This window comes from Pongo abelii, chromosome 6 (genome assembly GCF_028885655.2).
Source record: "Pongo abelii isolate AG06213 chromosome 6, NHGRI_mPonAbe1-v2.0_pri, whole genome shotgun sequence".
NCBI lineage: Eukaryota > Metazoa > Chordata > Mammalia > Primates > Hominidae > Pongo > Pongo abelii.
Window position 1 is genome coordinate 95,460,854 of NC_071991.2, and position 27,455 is coordinate 95,488,308.

Consider the following 27,455-nt stretch of genomic DNA (forward strand, 5'->3'; position numbering starts at 1 on the left):
TGAGCTGATTAACACACAAACTGTCTACAGATGGCAAAGCTGAAAGAGCTTTGTAACAATGGGGTTGCAGGCACCCACTCCTAGACGCTAGCCGGAGAGCTCGCTCCAGCCTCTGCACCTGCCTGTCTGCAAGCTCCCACTTCCTCAAGAGGTTTGAACTGTGGGGTGACAGAACAGGTGGGCCACACCTCTGTTGCACATCCTGTGAGGGGAATCAAGGAACTCTCCCATTTCATAATGGTTGTCTATACCAGTGTTGACTCATCTTAAAAGCTGAAAACGTTTGCTAACACACAGAGTATATGATAGATTGTTTTATTTGTTTAGTGTGCTTCATTTCTTTCCTTCTTACCATGCTTCCCTGTAGGTAAATTTTTTAATGGCCTCGAGATAAACATGCTCTTATTCTCATTGTGTTATTTGGGGGAAAATATGGTCTTTGAAGAGTCAATTAAGAATCTTGAGTTTGGGAGATTATTTTGGGTAATCTTGTGTAGAGCCTTAAATGCCAGGTATAAGAGGAAGACAGCAGGAAATTTGATATGTACATACAAAGAAGTCAATGTGAAGACAAAGACAAAGGCTGGAGTGATGTGGCCACAAGCCTAGGAATGCTGACAGCCCTCAGAAACTGAAAGAGGCAAAGAACAGGTTCTTCCCTAAAGCCCCTGGAGGGATTGCTGCCCAGCCAACGTATTGATGTCAGCTCCAGGACACTGAATTCAGACTTCTGTCCTCTAGAACTGTGGGAGAACAAATTTCTGTGATTTTAAGCCATCCAGTTTGTGGTAATTTGTTACAGCAGCTATAGGAAACTAATACAGAAACTACACTTTCCTGCTTCATTGATTTTGTACTTGGCCCTGTGACTTGCTTTGGCTAATGGAGTATGAGCAGATGTTTATAGATGTCATATCCCAGCAGAAACTTTAAATGCTTTCTTTAGCTGCCTGTCTTATTCCTGTCCTCCTTCATTAGAACATATCCCAGGTAGAGGGATATCTGGAAACTTCAGTCTGAGTTTCAGAAAAAGAAACACATACATTGAGGCCCAGCCAAGTGCAATCAAGCACAACCAAGCCAACAAGTTAAGCCAAGATTAGATGAACATAGCAGAACTACAACATATCTGGGCTGGGCATGTGGTGGCTCACGCCTGTAATCCCAGCACTTTGGGAGGCCAAGGAGGGCAGATCACAAGGTCAGGAGATCAAGACCATCCTGGCTAACACAGTGAAACCCCCGTCTCTACTAAAAATACAAAAACAAAATTAGCCGGGCATGGTGGCAGGCGCCTGTAGTCCCAGCTACTTGGGAGGCTGAGGCAGGAGAATGGCGTGAACCCGGGAGGTGGAGCTTGCAGTGAGCCGAGATCTCGCCACTGCACTCCAGCTTGGGTGACACAGACAGACTCCATCTCAAAAACAAAAAGAACTACAGCCTATCTGTGGTCCTCATGTAATGTGAGCAAGAAATAAATGTTGTCATAAAATATAAAGATTTTGGTGTTACCTATTGCTCCAGCCAAAGGTGAATAATAGTACATATCATCAACCATTGATGAATATTGTACTCTCTCTTTTTTGTTTTAATTTATTATTATTTTTTAAAATTATCCTTTAAGTACAGAGAGTTTTTTTTTCTAATTAAATGTTGTCTTTCTGCTGCCATTCTCTAGTGTAATGAATATTCAGCATTCTCAAGATAATAGGCCCTGAAGTGCTTGAAGGAAAGTAATAATCATTTCCTAGTCTTCCCTTCTTTATCATAATTGACCCCAACTTTAAAAATATTCCCCAATTTTAACAATGTTTTATTATTCTGATAGTCTGGGATGGTAATATCTCTCTGGAGATGTGGAAACTCTACTCTTTATTTACATTTGTGACCATAACTAGACAGCTTAGTTTATATTCAAAGATATCTAAAAGACAACAGATGAAGCATTTCTTCACTTATAGCATTTACTTTTCTTTCTTCATTTTTTTGTTCCAACTTTCATTTTTCTTTTTCAGATCTCCACATTCAACAATTCTGATTCTTCCTAAAAGCTATTTTCTTTTTCTTCAAAATTTATTTTTCAATTTCTGAGGTTGATTCCAAGTACATAGTTCTACTTTAATTCTTTAATTTTTACAATAAAAATGCATTAATCTTTTGTTGTTAAATGTGCCTTGTGAAATACGTGTGAGCGATTTTTACTTTCATTAGACATTTTTCACTGCTGATACATGGATTTGGGCATCTTTAACAGAGAAATCATGGGTAAGTAATGACAATTATTTTTAAGTGATCACAAAAGTTTATTGACCGCTTGTAGAGAACCATCCAGGAAAGACTAATTTCAGAAAGCTGGACAAAGAATCAGGGCTGTTGAGCAGGGTAGTATAGTTAATCTGTATAAGAATATCCAGCCAAGAAGGAAAGGTGGGAAGTCAGCCTGATTTGCCACTCACCAAGACCTATAACTTTACCATGGAGTTGCACCCACATGGAGGGAAAATTAGTATCATTTTCTATTTTACACAAAGATTCCATGCAGCCACCAAGATGTTCCACTGTGGACTGCATCCACCTGGAAGAGGAGCCAGAGAGCAATTAAGCAAGTCACGGTAGATCAGACAGACTCTGACTCCAGAATCTGGAATGTACAAAACCAGCACTGTTGAGTAGGTGGTTGATTCAGAATAGCTGCTATCTGACTTATTCTTTACATTTCCTTCCAGATGCAGATGTTCTACAGTCACAGGTACTCATTATGGAGTGATTTCAGTCAGAAGACCGTTGTTCAATCTTGCTCCAGACTGAGGCAGAAATAGTCATTCTGTGATAATCTCTTAGTCTCCTAGATGTACAGGAGAGTGAGGGCATAAAGGGCCAGGGATATAGATCCATGAAACCCATGAGGTCATATGTCAGGTCCTGCCAGTGAATATTTTCTTATGGGTGAGGAAAACTTGTGACTTTACCTTTTAAGGTCAATGTCAGGTTAATGGCTTTCTTATTCCTCCCTTGTAGTATATAAGGAATTTCTCATTTTATTCAGGCAAAACAATAAAGACAAGGTCTTGGTTTTAGTCCCTGCTTCACACCATTCCAACATTGACCTTCATGGTCTGAAAAGCATGAGAATCAAATATTATTGTTCTGCTCAGAAAGTCCCTCATAGTGTCCCTCTTCATTGGCCACAAGGTTGACCTCAAGGATCATTGCTAAAATTCCCAAGGTCAGAGCCTTCTGGGTCTACCCTGCTCAGATCCTTCCCAAGGACCCTCAGGTGCACACACTCTTTGCTTCGGGGTGGCTGAGTTAATGCACAACCATCTCAATAATCACCAGGAGTCAAGTTAATCTCTTCTCTTCCTGAGTCAAAGGGCCTCCGACTTCTGCAAGGATCATCCACCCATGCAGCCTCAAATATTTAGGCTTTCCAAATTAGATGCCTGGGAAAGACGCCTTCAGGGAGCTACTCCCCCATTTAGCCATAAACACAAGCAATTCATCGCACCTAAGACAGGAAAGCCCAGAACTCAGGTACATGTAGATGGGATTAACAATCACATTTAAGTCTTTTTTGCTGATGAGAAAAAAGTCAATCATATATCCTACATCAACCATAATAATAATCATAATTATAACAGCATTCTGCTCCACTAAATAACAAAACTGCCAAAAAAAAAAGCAGTGGAGTGAAAATAGCATTTGAAATGGGCTTTATGAGTGATATGCGCATGTGTACATTTAGGCTTGGAAAATATTGCATTTTTAATTGGAATTTTGAATTTTTTGACAGTCTGCCAAATAAATAAGTCAAGTTCTATGAACTCAGCATGAGCTCCAAATTGAACAAAAGCCAAGAATACATGAATACAGTAGGCATATTAATCAAAATGGTTAGTTTCTTTTGCATTCTTTTGCAATGCTAAGCCATGGAATTTTTAAAAACAATTTCCAAGTTTGTGATGTGAAAGCATAAAGTGTGTTCATAAGTTACCTAGTAATGAGAGAAGGACTGGAGGGAGAAATATTTCACATAGAGAACGTGTGTTGAATTTCACTAGGATATGTGTTGGATTTTTCACTGGTTTTTGCTAAATGCAACAACGTGTTCACTGAGTAAAACCAGTGACGGAACCTTGAGTCAGTGGGGTTGTCAGACTGGGAGGGGCCAGGTGCTAGCTATTAATAGATCCCCTGGGAGCTGAGGATGGAAACAGGTGGCCAGGACAGGTTTCAACAGCAGCGAGTACAACGTAATCAACAAGAAAAACATGTTTTGTCAGGGAGACCCACCTCTCTGTGGCAGGCAAGGTTCTGGGAATAGGCCAAGAGTAACAGAGAAATCTCAGATAGGTGAAGGTTTTGTCAACTGGTTTTAAAGCCCAGACAAAATGCTCTCATGATGGAAAGCAAATAACACCAGTAATAATTTCTTCTTATTGATCACTTACTAAGTGCAAGGCATTCTAATATTGTTAAAAACCAATAAAGTTGGTATAATTATTGCCATTTTATAAATAACGAAATTGAGACTCAGACAGGTACAGCAACTTGCTTAATATACAGTAGTGAATGAATAGGCTTATATGCTACTAATTTAATCTGATCTTTTGAAGATTAGTGTCAAAGGGACTAGGACAGGAGATATGTAATCAACTGAGGGGTCACATTTAAGGTGTAAAATAGGGATGTGGTTACTACATATGAGCTACAAAGTGGAGGTGAAGAATGTTGTAAATTCCAAGCACCCTTCTACTAAGCATCTCAAGGTTAATTTTCCAGCCCAAGAAGATCATGGATTCTTCTCTCCCTGGCAGTAGAAGCTCTTTTTTTTTGAGACAGTCTCGCCCTGTCGCTCAGCCTGGAGTGCAGTGGCGGCATCTTGGCTCACTGCAAACTCAGCCTCCTGGGTTCACGCCATTCTCCTGCTTCAGCCTCCCGAGTAGCTGGGACTACAGGCACCCACCACCATGCCCAGCTAATTTTTTGCACTTTTAGTAGAGACGGGGTTTCACCATGTTAGCCAGGATGGTCTCCATCTCCCGACCTTATGATCCACCTGCCTCAGCCTCCCAAAGTGCTGGGATTACAGGCGTGAGCCACCATGCCCGGCCAAAGCTCTTTTATATAAAGTTGATATCTTTCATCATTCATGCCTTCATTAAGGGTAAAAATATAAATAAGATTGGTTCAATGCATGCTTTTAAGGTGATACTGTGTCCGGAATTGGTGGGTTCTTGGTCTCACTGACTTCAAGAATGAAGCCACAGACCCTCGCGGTGAGTGTTACAGTTCTTAAAGGTGGTGTGTCTGGAGTTTGTTCCTTCTGCTGCTCGGACATGTTCCGAGTTTCTTCCTTCTGGTGGGCACGTGATCTCACTGGCTTCAGGAGTGAAGCTGCAGACCTTCGTGCTGTTACAGTTCATAAAGGCAGTGCAGACCCAAAGAGTGAGCAGCAGCAAGATTTATTGCAAGGAGTGAAAGAACAAAGATTCCACGGTGGGGAAGGGGACCCAAGTGGGTTGCCACTGCTGGCTCGGGCAGCCTGCTTTTATTTCTTTATCTGGCTTCACCCACATCCTGCTGATTGGTCCATTTTACAGAGAGCTGATTGGTCTGTTTTGACAGGGTGCTGATTGGTGCGTTTACAATCCCTGAGCTAAACACAAAAGTTCTCCAAGTCCCCACTAGATTAGCTAGACACAGAGCACTGATTGGTGCATTTACAAACCTTGAGCTAGACACAGGGTGTTGATTGGTGTGTTTACAAACCTTGAGCTAGATACAGAGTGCTGATTGGTATATTTACAATCCTTTAGCTAGACATAAAGGTTCTCCGAGTCCCCACTAGATTAGCTAGACACAGAGCACTGATTGGTGCATTTACAAACCTTTAGCTAGACACAGAGTGCTGATTGGTGCATTTACAATCCTCTAGCCAGACATAAAAGTTTTCCAAGTCCCCACCAGATTAGCTAGATACAGAGTGCTGATTGGTGAATTTACAAACCTTGAGCTAGACACAGGGTGCTGATTGGTGCATATACAATCCTCCAGCTAGACATAAAAGTTCTCCAAGTCCCCACTTGACTCAGGAGCCCAGCTTGCTTCGCCTAGTGGATACCGTGCCAGGGCCACAAGCGGAGCTGCCCACCAGTCCTGCACTGCGTTCCTGCACTCCTCAGCCCTTGGGTGGTCAATGGGACCCCACCCCATGGAGCAGGGGGCGGCGCTCGTCAGGGAGGCTCGGGCTGCGCAAGAGCCCACGGTAGCAGGGAGGATTAGGCATGGCGGGGAGGATCAGGCATGGTGGGCTGCGGGTCCTGAGACCTGCCCTGTGGTGAGGCAGCTGAGGCCTGGTGAGAATTCCAGCGAAGCGCTGGTGGGCTGGCACTGCTGGGGAACCTACGCGCCCTCCACAGCTGCTGGCCCGGATGCTAAGCCCCTCACTGCCTGGGGCCGGTGGTGCCAGCTGGCCGCTCCGAGTGCCGAGGCCTGCCAAGCTCACGCCCACCCGGAACTCGAGCTGGCCCGCAAGCGCCACATGCAGCCCCAGTTCCCGCCTGAACCTCTCCTTCCACACCTCCCTGCAAGCAGAGGGAGCTGGCTTCCACCTCGGCCAGCCCAGAGAGGGACTCCCACAGTGCAGCGGCAGGCTGAAGGGCTCCTCAAGCGTGGTCAGAGTTGGCACCGAGGTCGAGGAGGCGCTGAGAGCAAGCGAGGGCTGCCAGCATGCTGTCACCTCTCAATACCTTCTCTCTGTAGGCCTTAGTAACAGCATAAGTGTAATGAGAGCATAATTTTACGCTATTTTCCTCAATCTTTACAAAGGGGCAGTTTCCTTCGCTCCTGTCCATTGGACCAACTTGTCTCTTAAGGTGTCTCCCATTTGAACATCTGGTTTTATTTATCGTATCCTCACAGACCAGAAGCTTATTTTTCATTATATTTACTTAGTTATTTATAAAACTTTCAGAATAAGCAATTTTAAACTCACATTGGTGAGACCATTGAATGTTACAAGTAGATTAAGAAAATAAATTATTGAAGAACTTGCATATTAATATCATTGAGAACGTCAAATTTTTAAAACATATTTTATGGTATGGTTTATGTTTTGCCTCCAGACAAGTAATAATGACTGAGGAAGCAGGCATGTCTTACATGACTGGCGCAGGAGGAATAAAGTGAAGGGAGAAATGATACACACTTTTAAACAACCAGATCTCATGAGAACTCATTATCATGAGAACAGCAAGGGGAAAATCTGCTCACATGATCCAATCACCTTGCACCAGGCGCCTCCTCCAACATTGGGGATTACAGTTTGATGTGGGATTTGGGTGGAGACACATATCATTTGCACTTCCTCATTTGTTGCATTTATAGATTAAATTTTTATATATGGTTATGTATGCTACCTCATTTGCTACATTTGTAGATTAAAATTTATCAGAATTTTCGAAATATTCTTGCATCAGAAACTAAACCAGTAGTAAAAAGTGAAGACTTATTTAAATACTTAATTTACTTATTTCATGCACACCTATTTTACATTATGTAAGCTAGCAAACATCACTAGTGAAATTTAAAGGCAGATTTTCTTTGTGCTCATTAATTGTTTCAGCATAACCCTTTTTTTTCTTTCTGAGACAGAGTCTTGCTCTGTCTTCCAGGCTGGAGTGCAGTGGCTAGATCTCCGCTCACTGCAAGCTCCACCTCCCAGGTTCATGCCATTCTTCTGCCTCAGCCTCCCAAGTAGCTGGGACTACAGGTGCCTGCCACCACGCCTGGCTAACTTTTTCATATTTTTAGTAGAGATGGGGTTTCACTGTGTTAGCCAGGATGGTCTTGATCTCCTGACCTCGTGATCCACCTGCCTCAGCCTCCCAAAGTGCTGGGATTACAGGCGTGAGCCACCGTGCCCAGCCAGAATAATCTTTTTTAAAGCTACCTACCAGCCGGGTGCAGTGGCTTATGCCTGTAATCCCATCATTTTGGGAGGCCAAGGTGGGCCGATCTCGGGGTCAGGAGATCGAGACCATCCTGGCCAACATGGCTAAACATGGTCTCTACTAAAGATACAAAAATTAGCTGGATATGGTGGCGCATGCCTGTAATCCCAGCTACCTGGGAAGCTGAGCAGGAGAATTGCTTGAACCAGGGAATCGGAGGTTGCAATGAGCCGAGATCCTGTCACTATACTCCAGCCTGGTGACAGAGGGAGACTCTGTGTAAAAAAAAAATATATATATATATACATATGTAACTATATACATATGTAAGTATATATATGTAACTATATATAGGAAGGGCAAATTGTATATATACATATATATATATATATATATATGTATATATAGCTACCTACCTACAGGAACTGGGAATCTACTTGGGTAAAGCAGAAGGGAGTGAGGAAAGAGTTGGAAGCAAAGAACCCATATCCAATTGGATGGAAACTCCAATCATGAATTTTCCTTACGTCTTAAATACTCATATGACTCATTATGCTTTGAAGTTATTAGAATAGTACACGTCCTGCTTCCCACACTGGGATACATAATCCTTGAGTATTCTGCTATGTGCCAGGGAAAAGAAATGCCATTGACTAAAAGTTAGTAAAGAATATGAAGAGGCAACTTATGAAAAAAAGAAATAGAATGCCTTTGAAACATATCAAATGGTACTCAACCATGCTCTTAATTAAGGAAACACAAATTATGGCAATAATATAACGTGTTTGTTCAACCATCAGATTGGTAAAGCTAAAAATTTTCTAATGCAGTATCATTAAGAATGTAAGGAAACTGGAACTGTAACTTGATATATATCTTTGAAAAAAAGTCAATATTTATCAGACTATTAAGAGCACTTACTATTTAAAGCAGCAATTCTTCTGGGAATTTATCCCATGATATATGAATACGTATGCACAAAAGCATACAAATAATGAAAATATTTGCAATAATAAAAGAGTAGATACTTATATTTTGTCAATACAGGACTAGTCACATATTTTAAAATCCATGTGTGCAAATGAATAATATTCAGTGCAAATACATATACGCATTCATGTGGTAGACTTGTATGTGCTGCTAATGATATATCTTGAAGATTAGTTGAAAAAACAAATAGTATGCAAATCAGGGTTATAGCACACAGATACATAGAATAATCTGGAAGCCTATGTATGAATTTTTAAAAATATTATTGCCAGCAAGCATGGAAGGGGACTAAAATTTAGTGGTTAGAGATAGACACATTTCCATTATATACATTTTTGTCTTCTTGGTTTTTTTTATTTTTACATTTACATGTATTTAATTTAAAAATAAACAGTGCAAAACAAGATTTCACAACTAACAAACATTTATTGAGGCAGTAGGTAGAATTTTAAGATGGTCTCCAAGTTTCCTGTCCCCTGGTGTACATGCCCTGAGGTTAGTTATAGGCCTTAAGTACAGGTGAGGCTTGTCAATATGATGGATTTAACTTCCATGATTAGGTTACATTAGAAGGTAAAGGTAAGAAGATTTTGCAGATGTAATGCAAGCCACTAATGAGTGGATTTTAAGTTAATCAAAAGTGATATTTCCTGGGTGAGCCTGACCTAATCAAATGTGCCCTTTAAAAGAGGACCTAGAGGTCATAGAGTTGTTTCCTGCTGGCCCTGAGGATAGCTGTATTATGAGGGGGGCCTGTGTGGCAGCAACTAGAGGGCAGCTTTTATCTGCTGAGAACAATCCCTGGCTGACACTTGACTGCACCTTTATGAGGCTCTGAGCAGAAGACCCAGTTAAGCTATGCCTAGACTCTTGACCCATGAAAACTAGAAGAAAATGAAGTGGTGTAGTTTTTAGGGGCTAAGCCTGTGGTAAGTTTTTATGCAATAATATAAAATTAATACAACTGACTACTTACTATGTGTACGGCAGATGCATCTGACAGCAATAACTTAAGCATATCCGAGAATGATCCTGTATGGCAGACACACCTAAATGTGTGATCTGAGTTTTGAGCTAAGGAATCTGGGAGTGGCCAACCTGAAGATTCATTTTTCATCTATGACGAACACCTGGACCCCCTGCCTGTTCTATGGAACTCAAAGACTGTATGGGCATCCAGGCCTTTGTTTTGGGGGCGGGGGGTGGTAAAAGAAGGTTGCCAGGTGGAAGTTGTTAGGCTGAGGGTGCTAAATGAAAATGCTATATAAACTGAATGCTTTTTGTAAGCATTTACGGTTCTCCTCTCCATCGTGCTGTCACTAGACCATCCCTGTAAGTTACCCGCTAATAGAACCCTATGTCTTGTTTACTGGCTCTGAGTCTCTTCTGTGGTCTCTCAAATATGGTGCCATCCCTGCTGAGGTTAGTGGGGGTCTTATACGACACTGTGCATCAAGCAAAATATTTAAACACAACATGGTAAACAATTTTTTCTCTTATTCTACTTGCCAAGCAAGTAGAATCAAATTCCATAAACTAAATTCTCATGATGCAGCACCCATGTATGGGGATATAGAAACCACCACAGCATCTATCAAAATAGAAAGCAGACATGACAGTGAGATTAACTTTACCTTGCATGCTACAATACAGATAGTAAAGTTAACTCTTAGAACATTTGTATTTATCTTGCCTGCTTAGCTATTTGTAGAAAGAACACCTGAAAAGTTTTTGAAAGTAGCCTGTCTTGATGGACAGGCAGCAAAAATGACAGGTGTACAGTCTTACTCCAGCAATGGTCATGACCTGGGGAAAATAAATCATGGTCAGAGTAGGTGATGGCAGCTGTGAAAAAGTAGAACAGTGTAAAAATGAAGTCATAGAATAGGGGTTCTAAAACTTATATATCCATCACCTGATAAACTTTCAAAAGCACAGTTTCTTTGGTCCCAAATCAACCCAGTAAGTCTGGTTAAGAAAGTTTAGTTAGGTGCAGGAACCAGCATTCTTAACAAGAATATCAGGTGATTCTGATGCAGGGGTGTCTATTAGAGCTGTGGGTCTTACTGGCCTCATTCAATCTCTATGCAATAATTCATATACCAAGGCTCTGACCACCAGAGATCCTGATTATCTATGGCTGGGGTGGAGCCTGTATCTGTGTCTAAACAACTCCTCAGGTGATTCTGCTATATACCAAACATCAAGTGCCACGTGCATTTGTAGTGAACTAGAAGGAGAACTGACCTGAGAAAAGTCTCAGGTATTTTGAAAAGGAGGCTCATGTGAATTCAATCCTTTGGGCAAGTGAATTATTCTTTCTATGACTGAGTAAATCTTACCGGGAAGATGTATATAAACATGCTGCTGTCCCCTACATGTAAGGACATTGTGAAAAACAAAATGTAATTATGTCTAGGAAGAGCTTTGAAAAGGCAAAAGGGTTTTTTTTTTAAACCAATGTAAGATGTTATAACAATATTTTAAAACTATGTAGCCTTAGGCTGGGTGCGGTGGCTCACGCCTGTAATCCCAGCACTTTGGGAGGCTGAGGCAGGTGGATCATGAGGTGCAGAGATCGAGACCGTCCTGGCTAACACGGTGAAACCCCGTCTCTACTCAAAATACAAAAAAATTAAAAATAAAAAAAAATTAGCCAGGCATGGTGGTGGGCACCTGTAGTCCCAGCTATTTGGGAGGCTGAGGCAGGAGAATGGTGTGAACCTGGGAGGCGGAGCTTGCAGTGAGCCGAGATCGCGCCACTGCACTCCAGCCTGGGTCACAGAGTGAGACTCCATCCCAAATAAAATAAAGTAAAACTATGTAGCATTATCAAAACTATTTAAATATGTGATTTTTGTCTTTTCATGTTTAAAACTACTAAACAAAAAACTGTTTAAAACTTATGCACATAGAACTACCATTTATCTTCATCAACAAAATAATTTGCTTATTTATATGATAGCCAGTCCTACAACTGTATGTCTAAAGAAATTAATTGAAAAAGTTATTCATTTTCTCATGTTTTATTGATATATAGGTAGCAAGATTATATATGTGCCAAGTACACACAAAAAAATGCCTTGGATTTGTCAAAATATTGCAATGCTGTCTTATAGCTATGTGTAAACCCTGCATGTATAAACTGTAATACCGTAATGGCACAAAAGAGAAGGTGGATTTTAAGGGTGTAGAAATTAAAGATCATTTTCACAGAGGAGGTGAATATTAGCAAAGGAGAGGTACATATCAGCAAATATACTCTCTCTTAGGAGCTATGGGAGTTTGTATTAATTAGGATACTTTTGGCTGCACAGAACAAAAACCCAAAAACCCATCTGAAATTGGCTTAAATAAAATGAAAATATTTATCTCTCATAAGAAGAGTGGAGGTACAGTCAGTACAGAGTTAATTAACTGGTTTCAGGTCATCATCAAGGAACCAAGTTTCTTTTCTCTTTCTGCTCTGCTATTCTCAGTTAGCTTTGGTCCTCTAAAAGTATTTAGAGTATGATGTCTTCCTCAAACATCATCTAACAGTATTAAAAGGAAATTTCTGTGTTGTCTCCTTACTTCAAGAATAAGGGAGGGCTGGGCATGGTGGCTCAGGCGGATAATCCCAGCAGTTTGGGAGGCCAAGGCAGTCGTACCCCTTGAGTTCAGGAGTGTAAGAACAGCTTGGTCAACATGGTGAAACCCTGTCTCTATCAAAAATATAAAAAATTAGCTGGGTGTCGTGGCACATGCCTGCAATCCCAGCTACTTGGGAGGCTGAGGCAGGAGAATCGTTTGAACGCAGGAGGCAGGGGTTGCAGTGAGCCGAGATTGCACCATTGCACTCCAGCCCGGGCGACAGAGAGAAACTCTGCCTCAAAAGATAGATAGATAGATAGATAGATAGATAGATAGATAGATAGATAAAAAAAGAAGAGTAAGGGAGACTTTATTAGAAGCCTTTAGAAGACTGTTCCTCAGACTCAAATGCTCACATGCTTATGCTAGAAGTAATCACTGACAAGGAGAGGAGAGGGAAGCATCATGATGAGCTTAGACTAGTCAAGATTCATCCCTGGGAGATGTGGAGGGGCCCGAATGCTATAGCGAGGAAACAGAAGAATCAGTTGTTTTGCAAAGAAGAAGGGGTTGGGGATGACTGCTGGAGAGGCAAATACAGATTTCAAACAGCATGTAAATGAATGGAACTATTAGCCAGCAAGCACATTAAGGGAACTGCAACTAATTTAATGTAACTGGGTCATAGAGACTTAGCCGAGCTTGATGACGCATGGGTCAAGAGGAGTCTCATACAACAGGGAGCTAGGAAATGACACAGTGAAACTTGTGTCTGGAAAGATGATTGTGACTTTGGAGGCAAACATATCAACAGGAGAATATTAGGAAATTCAGGTGAGGGATTCTAAGAGGCTAAATTACGGACAGTGTATTGGATATGAGAATGTCAGTTTCCAGAGCTGCTTGAGAGATATAATTAATATGATTCAGTTACCAGTTACATGATAGACGTGTGTGGTTAAGTCAAGACCAATCTCAAGTACTATTCACTTCTCTATATTTTATATTCTTATACATTAACATTTTACAGTACATAAAAGAGGTAAAAACAAAATACTCCCAAGTAGAAGTGACAAAATACTGATTTAATTAAGTGAAATAGTTTCAGAGATGGTAATGGATAAATGTCTTTCAAATTTATGGCATAAATAAGTCACACATTTCTAAAATTCACCACATATGGATACAATTTTAAAATACTCTTCTAAAACTATTGATTTTTGTTGTTGTTGTTGTTGAATATCTTCACTTTAATGTCCTAGACTGAAAATAAAACTATTACTTATACCCTCACAAAAAATCTAGTCCACTTAAAAAATAACTTGAAAAAATATACATTCCAGTTAAAATTTTAGATGTCATTTTTTTTAAGTTGATTTGCATTAATAATAATTTTCTCAAAAAACCCTAAAGATTGAATTCCATTTTTTTGTGTGTGATTGGTTTCTTTACATTTTGGAAAAAATAATTTGAGCAAAAGAATTTACACTGCTTGTTGGGGGACCCATCAGGTCTTTGAAGAGTCCAGTCCCTCTTATGGGAATAGCCTCACACTTGAAACCCAGCTGGCGCTGGCAGGGATAAGGCTGTAATCTATGTCTTTGTTACAGAGCTTTCTCTGTGTAAAGCAAAGTGATCTGTTCAAGTATTAGACTTATGACCTTTGACTCACTGGCAGCAAAATCTAACCAACTGGCCTAGCAGCTGAGAGTAGAATGGAAGAATTCCCCCATAAATGTCTGCTTGAGAGTTTGATCCAACAGAAAATACACTCTGGCCTCCTAAACTGAAACACACTCCTTCTGAGAGATCAATTAAGCCACAAGAACTGTCTTTTGTGGAAATGTGCCTCCCTGAATCTCAGAAATAAAAATATTTTCCACAGTCAAACAAAGCAACTCAATAAGATCTCCAATGGAAATAAAGTTTTTTGTCAGGGCACTTATCTGAAGCTGATTTCTTTTAAGGTTCTTTGGCTCACTACATTACTATGTCCTTTTTTCTCCCCTTGAAGCATTACAAGAGAGAACCCCCCTTTTCATTAATTATTTGCTGAATTTTCTTAAAAATTCAGTTACTATGTAAATATCATGGCAATTATTTAAATTAGTAAAACATATTTCCATATCAGATTCACTGATTTAGTATTCTCTGAGATTAATGAAGGGTATTCTGCAGGGAAGATAGGCTTGGTTAACAAGTTCCTGGTCACATACTTCCCTACCCACATCCAACAGCACATTTTTTTTACTTACTTCACTGCCCATATCCAACAGCACATTTATAAAACAGTTCTACCTAGTTATTTCCAGAGACTTCATTTGTCTAGAAGAAGCCAGGTTAAAACTGTTCTAAACCTCAGACAATAACTAAAAGTTTAGAAATGGAGGAAAAGATACTATATTAAAGAATGAAATAAATTTCTCCTATATTCTTATTCTCAAGGTTTCCTACAAAGTGAATCCTAAAATTCCTGAGACAATAGCTTAGTATTTAACTCATAAATTTGTAGTTACTAAGCATAACATTATGTATCTAATGGCTGTTAAACTCCCTGAGAAACTGACATGACAAAAGATATTTTTTCATGCCTTTATCTTTAAAAACATTTTTAAAGAATTTTTCCTCCTGAAATAGAGGCCTGAATTGTGTCAACTTATTGGCAACATTTGATTTTGTATGTTCTGCATTAATTACCTTGACTTTTCCGACCTACTTTAACCCACTTCTCCCACCTTTGGATTAGGCTGTGTCTGACTATTATGGTAGGGAGTGATAACTACATGTGTTAATCTTAAATTTTACCATCCAATATGCAAAAAAATTAAGTGAATGAAATGAAAGTCCTAATTTCCATGGCTTTACTATTTGTTTTTTCCACAATAAGGGAAAACATTTTTTCTAGCACAATAAAAAAGAAACTTGGAAACTCTGCACTGGTGCATAACTTTAAAGGATACTTTTTCACATTTTACAAGATAAACAAATAGTCTACAAATTAGAAAAATGTGCAAACATTACTTGGGATCTACAAAATTCTCAACTTTCTATACTTGATCTGTTTTGGTAACACTATTTTAAAATCATTCCTATTTTGCCAGCATTAGACTTTAGCTTTTGCGATTAGATAAATTCTCTTTCTAAAAAATTTGATTCTGATATCAGAAGAATAGGTGTTGTATATAAACCCAGATGTTAAAGTGCACAGAATCTATATTTCTTTAAAACCTATACAGTTTCCATGCCCTTGCAGGAAAACACATAGGAACAATAGACATCTGCCATCGTGGCTTTGTGTCAAATAGAGTTGGAAGCCAGGCTTTAGTGTTGACCTCATTTGGGGAGATCACTTAAGCTCCCTGAACTTTGTTTCTCCATTTATAAATGGAAAACTAATTCTTATCTTAAAATCTCACTGGTGTGCAAGAGGGGGTAGGAAGGATTTTAAGATTATGTAGAGTATCAGAATACTTGGCACATATTAACAAATGGTAACTATCTGTGTGCACTGTTCTACGAAGGAATAAAACCTCAGACCTGTTCTGATCTAATGTTTAGATAATTTTATATTCAAAAGGAAACTATATGATCATTGTGTAGTCTTTAAGGGAATTTTAAAAAATATTCACAACTGCTTTTATACAGACGACAAGAGGATCTGAAAACCCTAGGTCTGCTGAAGACCTTTCACGTTCACTGCCTTCAAGTGCTATTTCTATAGAGAAAAATCCTCAGTTTTAGGGAGCAAGAAATCCATAGACGGCTTGAAGTTGCAGGTAATTATCATATTCTGAGAAGATGATGGCCTCCTTGAAGAATAAGCTTTCAGTGCAGTTTTCAAGACTAAGAACAATGATGTTTGGGAAACTTCTGTACTTTAAGGGGGACACAAACAGCAGAAAAATCTATTTCCTCAAGCAAGTTTTTAACCATGCATACAGCCAATACACATTACAACTGTGTGTATCAACTTTTTTTTCTAAGCATCAAAATCAGTTAGGCAACTATACTTTCTTCTCTGAGTGAGGACCTTATTTCCACCTAACAGGAGAGCTTAGTATCAAAATCCATCTCACTTTTGGAAAATAATTAGTTGTTATTGCTTATAAGAACATAGCCTCATCTTACAAATATCATACTGAGTAAAATAAGCCAAACAAAAAATAATATATACTATATAATGTCATTTATCTGAAGTCAAGAACAAGTCACAAATATTGAAGTCAGACTAGTGGTTATATATGTAGGGAGGAATTGTATCGAGTGGGAGGATTGCAAGGCAGCCTTATGGGAAGTGGATGTTGTGGTGGGTGTGTATAGAAGCAAAACTTCATCCAGCGGTAGGCATAAGATCTGTACACTTTTGCGTTGTGAATGTTATGACATTGATTTCTTTTCTTTCTTTTTTTTTGAGATGGAGTCTCGCTCTGTCACCCAGGCTGGAGTGCAGTGGCACGATCTCGGCTCACTGCAAGCTCCGCCTCCCGGGTTCACGCCATTCTGCCTCAGCCTCCCGAGTAGCTGGGACTACAGGCGCCCGCCACCGCGCCCAGCTAATTTTTTGTATTTTTAGTAGAGACGGGGTTTCACCGTGTTAGCCAAGATGGTCTGGATCTCCTGACCTCGTGATCCACCCGCCTTGGCCTCCCAAAGTGCTGGGATTACAGGCGTGCGCCACTGCACCCAGCCGATTTCTTTTTTAATATGCGTCAGTGTTTGAAGCATGTTCTAAAACTTGATATGATTTCTCCCTTTTCCTTGTGACTACAGAATGGTTTGTAGTGCCCATTGCAGTTTTCTGAGTCTGAAAATGTGATTATTTCTTCATGGAATCCCCCCCAAAACAATTGAAGTACCTAAGAAAATTAATACATAGGAGTGTATGGATAGCAATTTATTGGTAAAATATTTTTTATAAAGATAGATTTTGCAACACTTATCCAGCATCTAGATGTTTTCTGTTTTTTATTTTTTAATATTTATTTCTTTATTCATTTATTTTTAGAGATGGGATCTCACTCTGTCACCCAGGCCTGAGTACAGTGGCACAATCATGGCTCACTGCAGTCTCAAACTTTTGGGATCAAGTGATGCTCTGGCCTCAGCCTCCCAAGTAGTTGGGACTACAGGTGCATGCCATTATGCTCAGCTAACTTTTATGTTTTTATGGCGGCAGGGTCTCACTGTGTTTCCCAGGCTGGTCTCAAACTCCTAGGTTAAAGCAATCTTCCCACCTCAGCTTCCCAGAGTGCTGAGATTACAGGCATGAGGATATTTTCTACCTAAAAATGTTCATTTATTGACCATAACATCTTATTCTGTGACCATGAAAATAGGTAGAAAGAGCAATTAATATTTGTACTGTAATCTAGAGCAGTGCTGTCCAATATAACTCTCTGTGAGGACATAAATATTCTATGTTCACATGGTCCAATATGGTAGCCACTAGCCACATATGGCTACTAATGACATATAGCTACTATGACTAAGGAACTTAGTTTTACATCTTATTTAATTTTAATTAATTTAAATAACCACACATGGCTAGTGACTACCATATTGAACAGGACAATTCTAGAGCTTAAAAAGTACCATCAAACTAGGCCTAGTGTCATGCACCTGTAGTTCCAGCTTACTCTGGAGGCTGAGGTGAAAGGATTGATTGAACGTAAGAGTTAAAGGCCAGTCTGGGCAACACAGCAAGACCATGTCTGCTAAAAGAAAAAATACTTTCACACATTTTCTCATTTGTATCTTAAACTTTGTATGTATTATATAACTTCTATTTTACAAATGATAACATTAAAATTAATGATGGCAAAGAGACAAGATCATACAGGCATTGTGGCAGAATTACAACTGTAATTCTTTTACTATACACCTCACTGCTTCTCTGGCTACTCATGGTCTCTATCATCTTTATTCCTGTAAGAGTTACCCTAAGAAGATGAGTGCATTAAAATCATCAAGACCCTGTTTTTCCTCTACAGATTTTCATCATATTATGAATTTCTTGATATCAGGAAATATATTTCTGATATTTAACCTTCATATATATAGTGCATCAGTGGCTACATGGACAAGTATAGCTCCCTATGGTAAGGCCAAATATGACTGGTTCCCTAAGATTAGTAGGTGGTAAATTAGACATAAATGATCCTATAGTCATGACACTATGCCCCCAAAATCCAATATTTAAGTTAAAATTACTTAGAACACTTCTGCCTGACCTGTAAGTACCTGGCTTATGTTTGAAGACTTTTCAAATGCCTCTTCGTGATGCCTTTTCTTATTCACTATCAAAAGTGATCTCGGAAATCCTTTTTTATTCCTCTTTCAAAATGATGTCTCATTCTACTTTATATTATTTTTAAGTCTGGCATGTGTGTGTGTGTGCACACTTCAAAGTCCCTAGCATATTGCATTGCACATAGAGGAATTTGGTAAATGTTTGTGGAAATTAATAGGTTTCCATGGTGAATATTTTAGTGAATATATGCATAATGAAAGAAACATATTTATGACATACAGTTTCTTAAGAGTAGCAATGTGAAAATTTAGGAAAGCTATTTTAAATTTTTCCAGTAAGTTTATTTCTAATTCTTTCAGCCATGCCTTCTTACTTATCTCAATTACCCTATTCTTAGTACAACAGTGTCTTGGAAAATAAATGGATTAAGAGCAAAAACACCCTTTGACAGCAATAGCCTACAATTTTATTTTGATTACTGTATTACTTAAAAATAAGACAAATTGTCTAGATTTTATTTTCATTAAAATTGTACTCTCTAGAATTTTTACTTATTAACTGATTTTACTCATTTAATGTCATTTTGTTCTGTAAGAAATTCCTGTCATCAAATACTTTTGAACAAATTTGCATGCCATAAGAAAGAATGATGTTAATTCCATTTTAATTTTCTTACCACTGTAAAATGAAATATGGTTTCTGTAAACTAAATAACACATTTTAACAGTAATTGAAAACATCAGATTTAGTACTACACAGAACAAAAAAGAAAATACTTTGTCATCCACAACTTCAAATGTTTTAATGGCTCTTAAAATGAATCTTAAATCTCTCCACAAGACTCACAAGCTTTTTATCATCAGGACGTGGCTCAAATCTAGTTGTACCCCTTCAGTTTTTTCAACTGAATCTTGTGACTGTTGAATTGTTCTTTCTGCTTCCTGGAAGAGTCTGTTTGCAGGGCTTATCATGGATGGCTTATTGTATCAGCTTAAATATCACCTCTTCAGAATGAAGGTTCTTGACTAGGTAGTCTAAAGTAGAACCTACCCTGTCTTGTGTTCTTTCACTGACTTTTTTTTCTAACACATTAAATATTTTCTCTGGTTTCATTCACAATGATTTCAATGAGTAGCAGAAATCCAGAGTGGCATTGATTTATACAATTGTGATCACTGGCTTACAGAGCACATATCCAGAGGCGGGGGAAATGGACATGGCTCAATCATAGCCTTATTTCTCTGAGATGCTCTCAGCCACTCAGGGATAGGGCAGCTCTAGGCATCACAAAGAAGCCATTTTCTTCCCGGTGGCTTTCTCTTAAGAGTGAGACAGCTTTTCCCCTAGAGGTTTGAATAAGTGTCCCCTCGTATTTCATTGGCTAGAATTGTGTTACATTACCATTCCTGACTTAATTGCTTTGAACTGAATCACTCAGCTGATTGTTTGCAAAGAGATGGAATTGCTTTTACAACAAATGCGTTCATACCAGGTAAGAGAGGAAACATCCATCAGCTTCCCCAGAAGTTTATAAGCTGCATATGTAAAGAGTAAGCCCCGCTGACCCCCGGCCAAAAAAAATCAGAGCAAATAGATGCTGGGGAGGCAAAAAAAAAAGTGTGCTGCAACCCAGTTTTAATTCTTCATGGCATGGTTGCCATTTAAAATTACTTACAGGGTTTTTAGTTGATTTTTGTTTGACTCCCTAAGGAGAATCCAAATAATCCAAGAGAACAGAGATCTGGTATGTTTGGTCCACTACTGTGTCCTCAGAGGCTAAGTTTGACACGTGGTATATTAGGGAATATGTTACATTTAATAAATGGTCACTCCACTTGTGTTCCTTCCTAGCTAACTTCTACTCATCCTTTTGTTCTTAGCTTTGACATATCACTTCCTCTACTAAAATTTCACCGACCTACCAAACTCAGTAATTACACAGCATCCCACAGATTGTGTTTTTAATCATCTGTGTCAACTACGAGGCCGTGAACTGAGACATTGTTCTCTTTCTAACTTGGTCACTGTTGTATTGCCATTGTTGAGCCGTATTTCTATGACACAACAGGCATTCAGCATATATTTGCTGAATAGAGGAATAGAGGAAGAAAACAACACATACAGGTTCTTTTTGAAAGTGTCCTTTCAACAAATATTACCCTTGGAAAAAAAATTGGAATCTTCAATTTAGTACTTCAATATGGCAACGTTGTTATGACAATTTAAGGTTGCACAACCTATAGTAACCATAAATAATACATATAAGTTGAGAAATATGTAGCAAACAAGCAGATGAAGGCCAGTGCTGGTGCCCACAGGAAAGCCTGCTGAAGTTTGGCTGGGCCTCACCAAGTAAAATTTTAACTCTACGGTCTGGCTGTGTTCCTTCAAAGACCAGCTTTCAGTGCCCAAAAGTAAAGAGGTCATCAGAAAACTCATACAAATATGAGAGTAAATTTATTTATGATTAGAAACAACTACAAAACCAGAGTAATTGAAATCCAAATTATCAGAGCATTCTGTCCTTGGATCACATTAAAGGGAAGTTGAACATCAGAATCTTGCTTTAGTATGTATACATATATTTTTAAAATTCTCTCTTTATCTGCTATAGTTAAGAAATATTCTTTCTCACTCTGTGAGTAATCTTGCCAATTGTATGGAAGTCAAATTACCAAGACTAAAATTGAACCATAAAAGTTTGGGGAAGCTTCTACTCACTATAGAAAGAGCTTTGCCAATTCAACTAGAATATTTAAATGCTTAGTTAAGATATTACAAAGTTCTGCTTTAATATCTCTTGCTTTCTGTTTTATTCTTGTCCTGATGATCCCATGCTTATACTTCACTCTCCTCTGTTATGTATGAATACCATTTTTAAATGTCATAGCTTTACTTACAAATAAAACTTTCCCGTTGAAACAGCTTCTTTGATCAGAGAGAGAATTCTCATCACATGTTTAAACTTCTTGTTTTAGATTAGTCCCTCAGGGCAAGCTGACCTCTCATTAATTGTGAATTTCGTGGTTAAAATTTAATGTAAGCTTAAAAAGATACTTTATTCAAGTCCCCAAAAAGGAACAGTGTAACATTCTATATCATTTTATTTTCTATAGTTTCTTTGGTCAAGATATCTACACAAGTTTGGAATTCCATAAAACTTTTGATGTTAACTCATATTACAAGCCATTTTTTTCTTTTGCTTTATTCAGCTGGGCTCCTTGTCAAGAAGATCCTGACAACTGTGAAAACACTTTTTTCGTGACTTTGAGTCAATTCAAGAAGAGGTAGGTTAATTTTGTTTTCTAGTCCTTGGTATTATAAATCATCCGCAATATGTCTGTGCTCTTGAACTATATGCAATATTTATTTCTATGTAGGCCTATGTTTTCCCTTTTACATTTTCTTTTATATGTTTATTTTAATAGGAGAGATGAATTCTATTTCTAAGTAAAGCAAATATGACATAATCAATAACTGTGACTGCACAAAGCAGTTACATGCTCACCTGAGAGTCTTCCAAAAGTTATGGAATGCTTTGCCATTGGAACATTTTTCATGGAAGCTTTGGATAATTATATTTTACTTGGGGTTAGAAAGGCATTTCTTTTTTAAATAAAATAATGTCTTCTCCAATTTAAATAAGTTTAGTCAACCTTTTTAAATGGGTTTAATTTTTTGATAACATTTATGGGAGAATGGTCTGACTAGATTGTACGACAGTTGGTATCAGCATATAGAGAACAAGGGATTTCCTTCCTTCCTTCGGCTTTTTGAGGGTTGTCTATTGAACAATGGAAAGATAAATCAGAACAACTTTCTTCTTCACTCTAGCTGGTGGTAATCACCTGAGTTTGGAAGACCTGTAGATTGGCATTAGAACCTAGCATATAAACACACCCCACCAAAAACTGAGTAGGTCCTATCTCATTATTTCTATAAATATATAATTCCCTATGTGAAAGAAACAGAGTCATTCACATCCCTCAGGGAAGTGATTGTTAAGAACACTTACTTTGATCTGCATATGCTGCAGTGACACAACACTGAGGAATGAAGGAACCACTGCTGCTCCTACTGTCGCAACATAGGCAGCACTGCTGCTGAGACTGCCGCTTCTCTCCCAGGGGTTCTATCAGTCTTGGGTACTCTGACACCATTGCCATTTTCTCTACCAAGAGTTGCACAGAGCATGATCTTAAAATATCACAACTCTATAGCCACCGAATAAAAGGGAAGGGTATCAGAAAGATAAAAAGAAAGAAAATTAAATGTAACCTGATAACCCAGCCAAACAAGACTGTAGGTACAAATTGAGGTCATACTAATATTATTACCAAACTTTGCTAGTTTGCCTTACATAACTGGTTGACCTCATCACATCATCCCCCTTCCAAGTATCATGTCATGCTCTTTTTTTTTTTGTTTGCTTGTTTTGAGATGGAGTCTCACTCTTTTGCCCAGGATGGAATGAAATGGCACCATCTCAGTTCACTGCAAATTCTGCCTCCCAGGTTCAAGTGATTCTCCTGCCTCAGCCTCTCGAGTAGTTGGGATTACAGGCAGCTACCACCATGCCTGGCTAATTTTTGTATTTTTAGTAGAGACGGGGTTTTGCCATGTTGGCCAGGCTGGTCTTGAACTCCTGACCTCAGGTGATCCGCCGCCTCGGCCTCCCAAAGTGCATGTCATGCTCTAATATCTGTAGTTCTGAAGTCATGTGATGAAACCATGTCACCATTGCTGTGATATTGTACCTCCTAAAAGAGTGACTAGAGTGACTGCCTGGCCAAGATTTTGTCTAGTGCTCTAAAAGCTCCAAAAACTACTTGGTGACTTGACTATGCATTATCTTTTTAGTTTTCTATACTGGTAATACAGTCCAGACTTCTAATATTGGTTGCTAGAGACAGCTATAAACATGGTACTGAGGGAGCTATATTGAAACATCTCCTTTCCTTTTGCCTTAAAATTGGACACATGCTACCAACATTAGCTTTAGCCAGAGTGTGCACTACAATTGAATTCACATTTCCTCTACCTCTGTGGCAGTTATATATGTGCTTCAGTTGGACACTTCTGCTTAATGATGAAAAATGCAGCCTTGGTATTTTTAAAAATCATATTTTCCGGTGGCTCACGCCTGTAATCCCAGCACTTTGGGAGGCTGAGGTGGGCAGATCACGAGGTCAGGAGATTGAGACCATCCTGGCTAACACGGTGAAATCCCCACTAAAAATACAAAAAAATTAGCCAGGCATGGTGGCATGCACCTGTAATTCCAGCTACTCAGGAGGCTGAGGCAGGAGAATAGCATGAACCCAGGAGGTGGAGCTTGCAGTGAGTCTAGATGGCAATGGCGCCACTGCACACCAGCCTGGGCAACAGAGCAAGACTCCGTCTCACAAAAAAAAAAAAAAAAAAAAAAACCTCATATTCTCTCCTGTTATTGAAAAACTAGGGGTCTGTCTAGGTCTTGCTACTTGCTACACAAAAAGCTGATGTCTGAGAAAGCAAGTATTGGCAAGGAAGAAGGCTTTACTCAGGTGCTGCAGCCCAGGAGATGGGAGATCAGCCTCAAATTCATCTCCCTGACTGAGTAAAACTAGCATTTTATATAGTAGAGCAGAAATGAAACAATGTGTATAAAAACAGGAACTAGTGAGGGGCAAGGAAGCAATCATGATGAATGAGGGGTCTGGTATCTCCTTGTCTGGATGTGATCTGGTGAATTTCAGTTGTTTGATACTTTTTGAGAGGCCAGAGGGATCCTTTCCTGAGAAGGAACTCAGATAGAACAAATAAAAGTGCCAAGCTTTAAGACTAAAAGGATCAATTTCTATGTTTATCAAAACTATCTATGGGACTATTGGGTTGGTTTCACTCCCAGAGGCTTGATGATGTACACAGCCAAAGACTCCTGGTGGCTAGTTATTATCTCATGACCTCTGGCCTGAGATAACCATTTTTGCTTCAGGTTCTCCATTACTAAGTAGAACCCAGTTACCACCGTCATCCCCAAGACTACTTGAATATTTGGCAAAAGTCACGTTCCCTTCTCAGACAGTTGCCCATTGCACATACTTCTCTGTTGCTCTCAGTTTCCCTATTAATCACCATGTACATAGCAGCCAGGTAGGTATCTGAGACTTTGATGACTCTCATTCTCTATTAACAACAATAAAACTCAGATAAAACAAATAAAAGTGCCAAGCTTTAAGACTAAAGGATCAATTTCTATGTTTATCAAAACTATCTATGGGACTATTGGGTTGGTTTCACTCCCAGAGGCTTGATGATGTACATATCCAAAGACTCCTGGTGGCTGGTTATCGTCTCATGATGTCTGGCCTGAGAACCATTTTTGCTTCAGGGTCTCCATTACTAAGTAGAACCCAGTTACCAACATCGTCCCCAAGACTACTTGAATATTTGGCAAAAGTCATGTTCCCTTCTCAGACAGTTGCCCATTGCACATACTTCTCTGTTGCTCTCAGTTTCCCTATTAATCACCATATACATAGCAGCCAGGTAGGTATCTGAGACTTTTTGATGACTCTCATTCTCTATTAACAACAATAAAAGTTTGGGAAAGCCAAGACTACTTCTGCATATATCCATCCCAACACTTTGTCCTCAGGTTTGTTTGTGCTCAGTCCACTACAGGAAGGAAGAAGCAGCAGGTCCCATTTAACTCCACATTCAAGTTACATTCTCCAATCCAGTTTTACCACTGTTTAAGTTAATATGTAGATTATTACCTCACTCCTGTATCTATTTCTCAATTGGCTTAGAATCTGGAACTGATGAGAAAGAAGTCTCTCCAACTGCAACACATTCCTTTTGTGATTAATGTTCTTTCTCCCATTCTCTGTCTTGTCCTTTATGATGCCATCAGTCTATTCTTACTCCATTTCTAAGCGAAGTAAAGTTCTTTTTTGTCTTAGCCCAAACTCTGTTATTAGAATCTCTTTTTATTCTCAATGGTTCACCAATGTATTTTTGTTAAACACCATAAAATTCCTAAATTCCTTCTCTAAAAGAAAATTTTAAATCAGCTGTGATTATTTTCTCCTTTCTTTCTTTCTTTCTTCCTTTTTTTTTTTTTCATGGAGTTTTGCTCTTGTTACCCAGGCTAGAGTGCTAGAATGCAATGCAAAGGCTGGAGTGCAATGGTGTGATCTTGGCTCACTGGAACCTCTGCCTCCTAGGTTCAAACAATTCTCCTGCCTCAGCCTCCTGAGTAGCTGGGATTACAGGTGCCTGCCACCATGCCTGGATTTTTTTTTTGTATTTTTAGTAGAGATGGGGTTTCACCATGTTGGCCAAGGTGGTCTCAAACTTCTGACCTCAGGTAATTCACCCGCAATGGCCTCCCAAAGTGCTGGAATTACAAGCATGAGCCACCGTGCCTGGCCTCTTTTCATTGTTAATAGATCTTGGTCTTGTTTGCTCAATGCATAGTCTTTTAAGTATTGATCCTTAATTCCTTGATTCTTATGAAATAATTTATAATTATCCCATATAAATAGCAAAAAGCCTTCTGAGCTATATATATATAATGTATATAATATAATATATATTTAATATAATATATAATATATAATCCCAATGTTAACATGAGGTTTGAGTGGGGACACAGAGCGAAACCATCTCATTCTGCCCCAGCCCCTCCCAAAACTCATGTTCTTCTCACCTTTCAAAACACAATCATGCCTCTCGAACAGTCCCCCAAAGTCTTAGCTCATTCCACCATTAACTCAAATGTCCAAGTCAGAAGTCTCATCTGAGACAAGGCAAGTCCCTTCTGCCTATAAGCCTGTAAAATAAAAAACAAGTTAGTTTCTTCCAAGATACAATGGCAGTACGGGAATTGGGTAAATGCTGTCATTCCAAGGGGAGACATTGGCCAATGGGGCTATAGGTCCCATACAAGTCTGAAACCCAGCAGGGTAGTCGTTAAATCCTAAAGCTCCAGAATAATCTCCTTTGGCTCCATGTCTCATATCCAGGTCACACTGATGCAAGGGGTGGGCTCCCACAGCCTCGAGCAGTTCCACCCCTGTGGCTTAGAAGGGTACAGCCCTGCAGCTGCTTTCACAGGCTATTGTTGAGTGCCTGAAGCTTTTCCAGATGCTCAATAGATCTACCATTCTGGGATCTGGAGGACAACAGCCCTCTTCTCACAGCTCTACCAAGTTGTGCCCCAGTGGGCATTCTGTGTGGGGGATCCAACCCCACATTTCCCCTTCGTACTGCCCTAGTTGAGGTTATCCATGAGGGATCCACCCCTGTACCAGACTTCTGCCTGGACATCCAGGCATTTCCATACATCCCCTAAAACCTAGGTGGAGGTTTTCAAGCCTCAACTCTTGCCTTCTGTGCACCTACAGGCCCAACACCATGTGGAAGCCACCAAGGCTTGGGGATTGCACCCTCTGAAGCAATGGCCCAAGTTGTACCTTGGTCCCTTTTAGCCATGGCTGGAGCTGGAGTGGCCACAATGCAGAGAGGCTGCACAGAGCAGCTGGCCCTGGGCTTGGCCCATGAAACCATTTTTCCCTTCTAGCCCTCCAGGCCTGTGATAGGAGGGGTTGCCACAAAGGTCTCTGAAATGTCTTGGAAGCATTTTCCCATTGTCTTGGCTATTAATACTTGGTGGCTCTTTCCTTATGTAAATTCCTGCA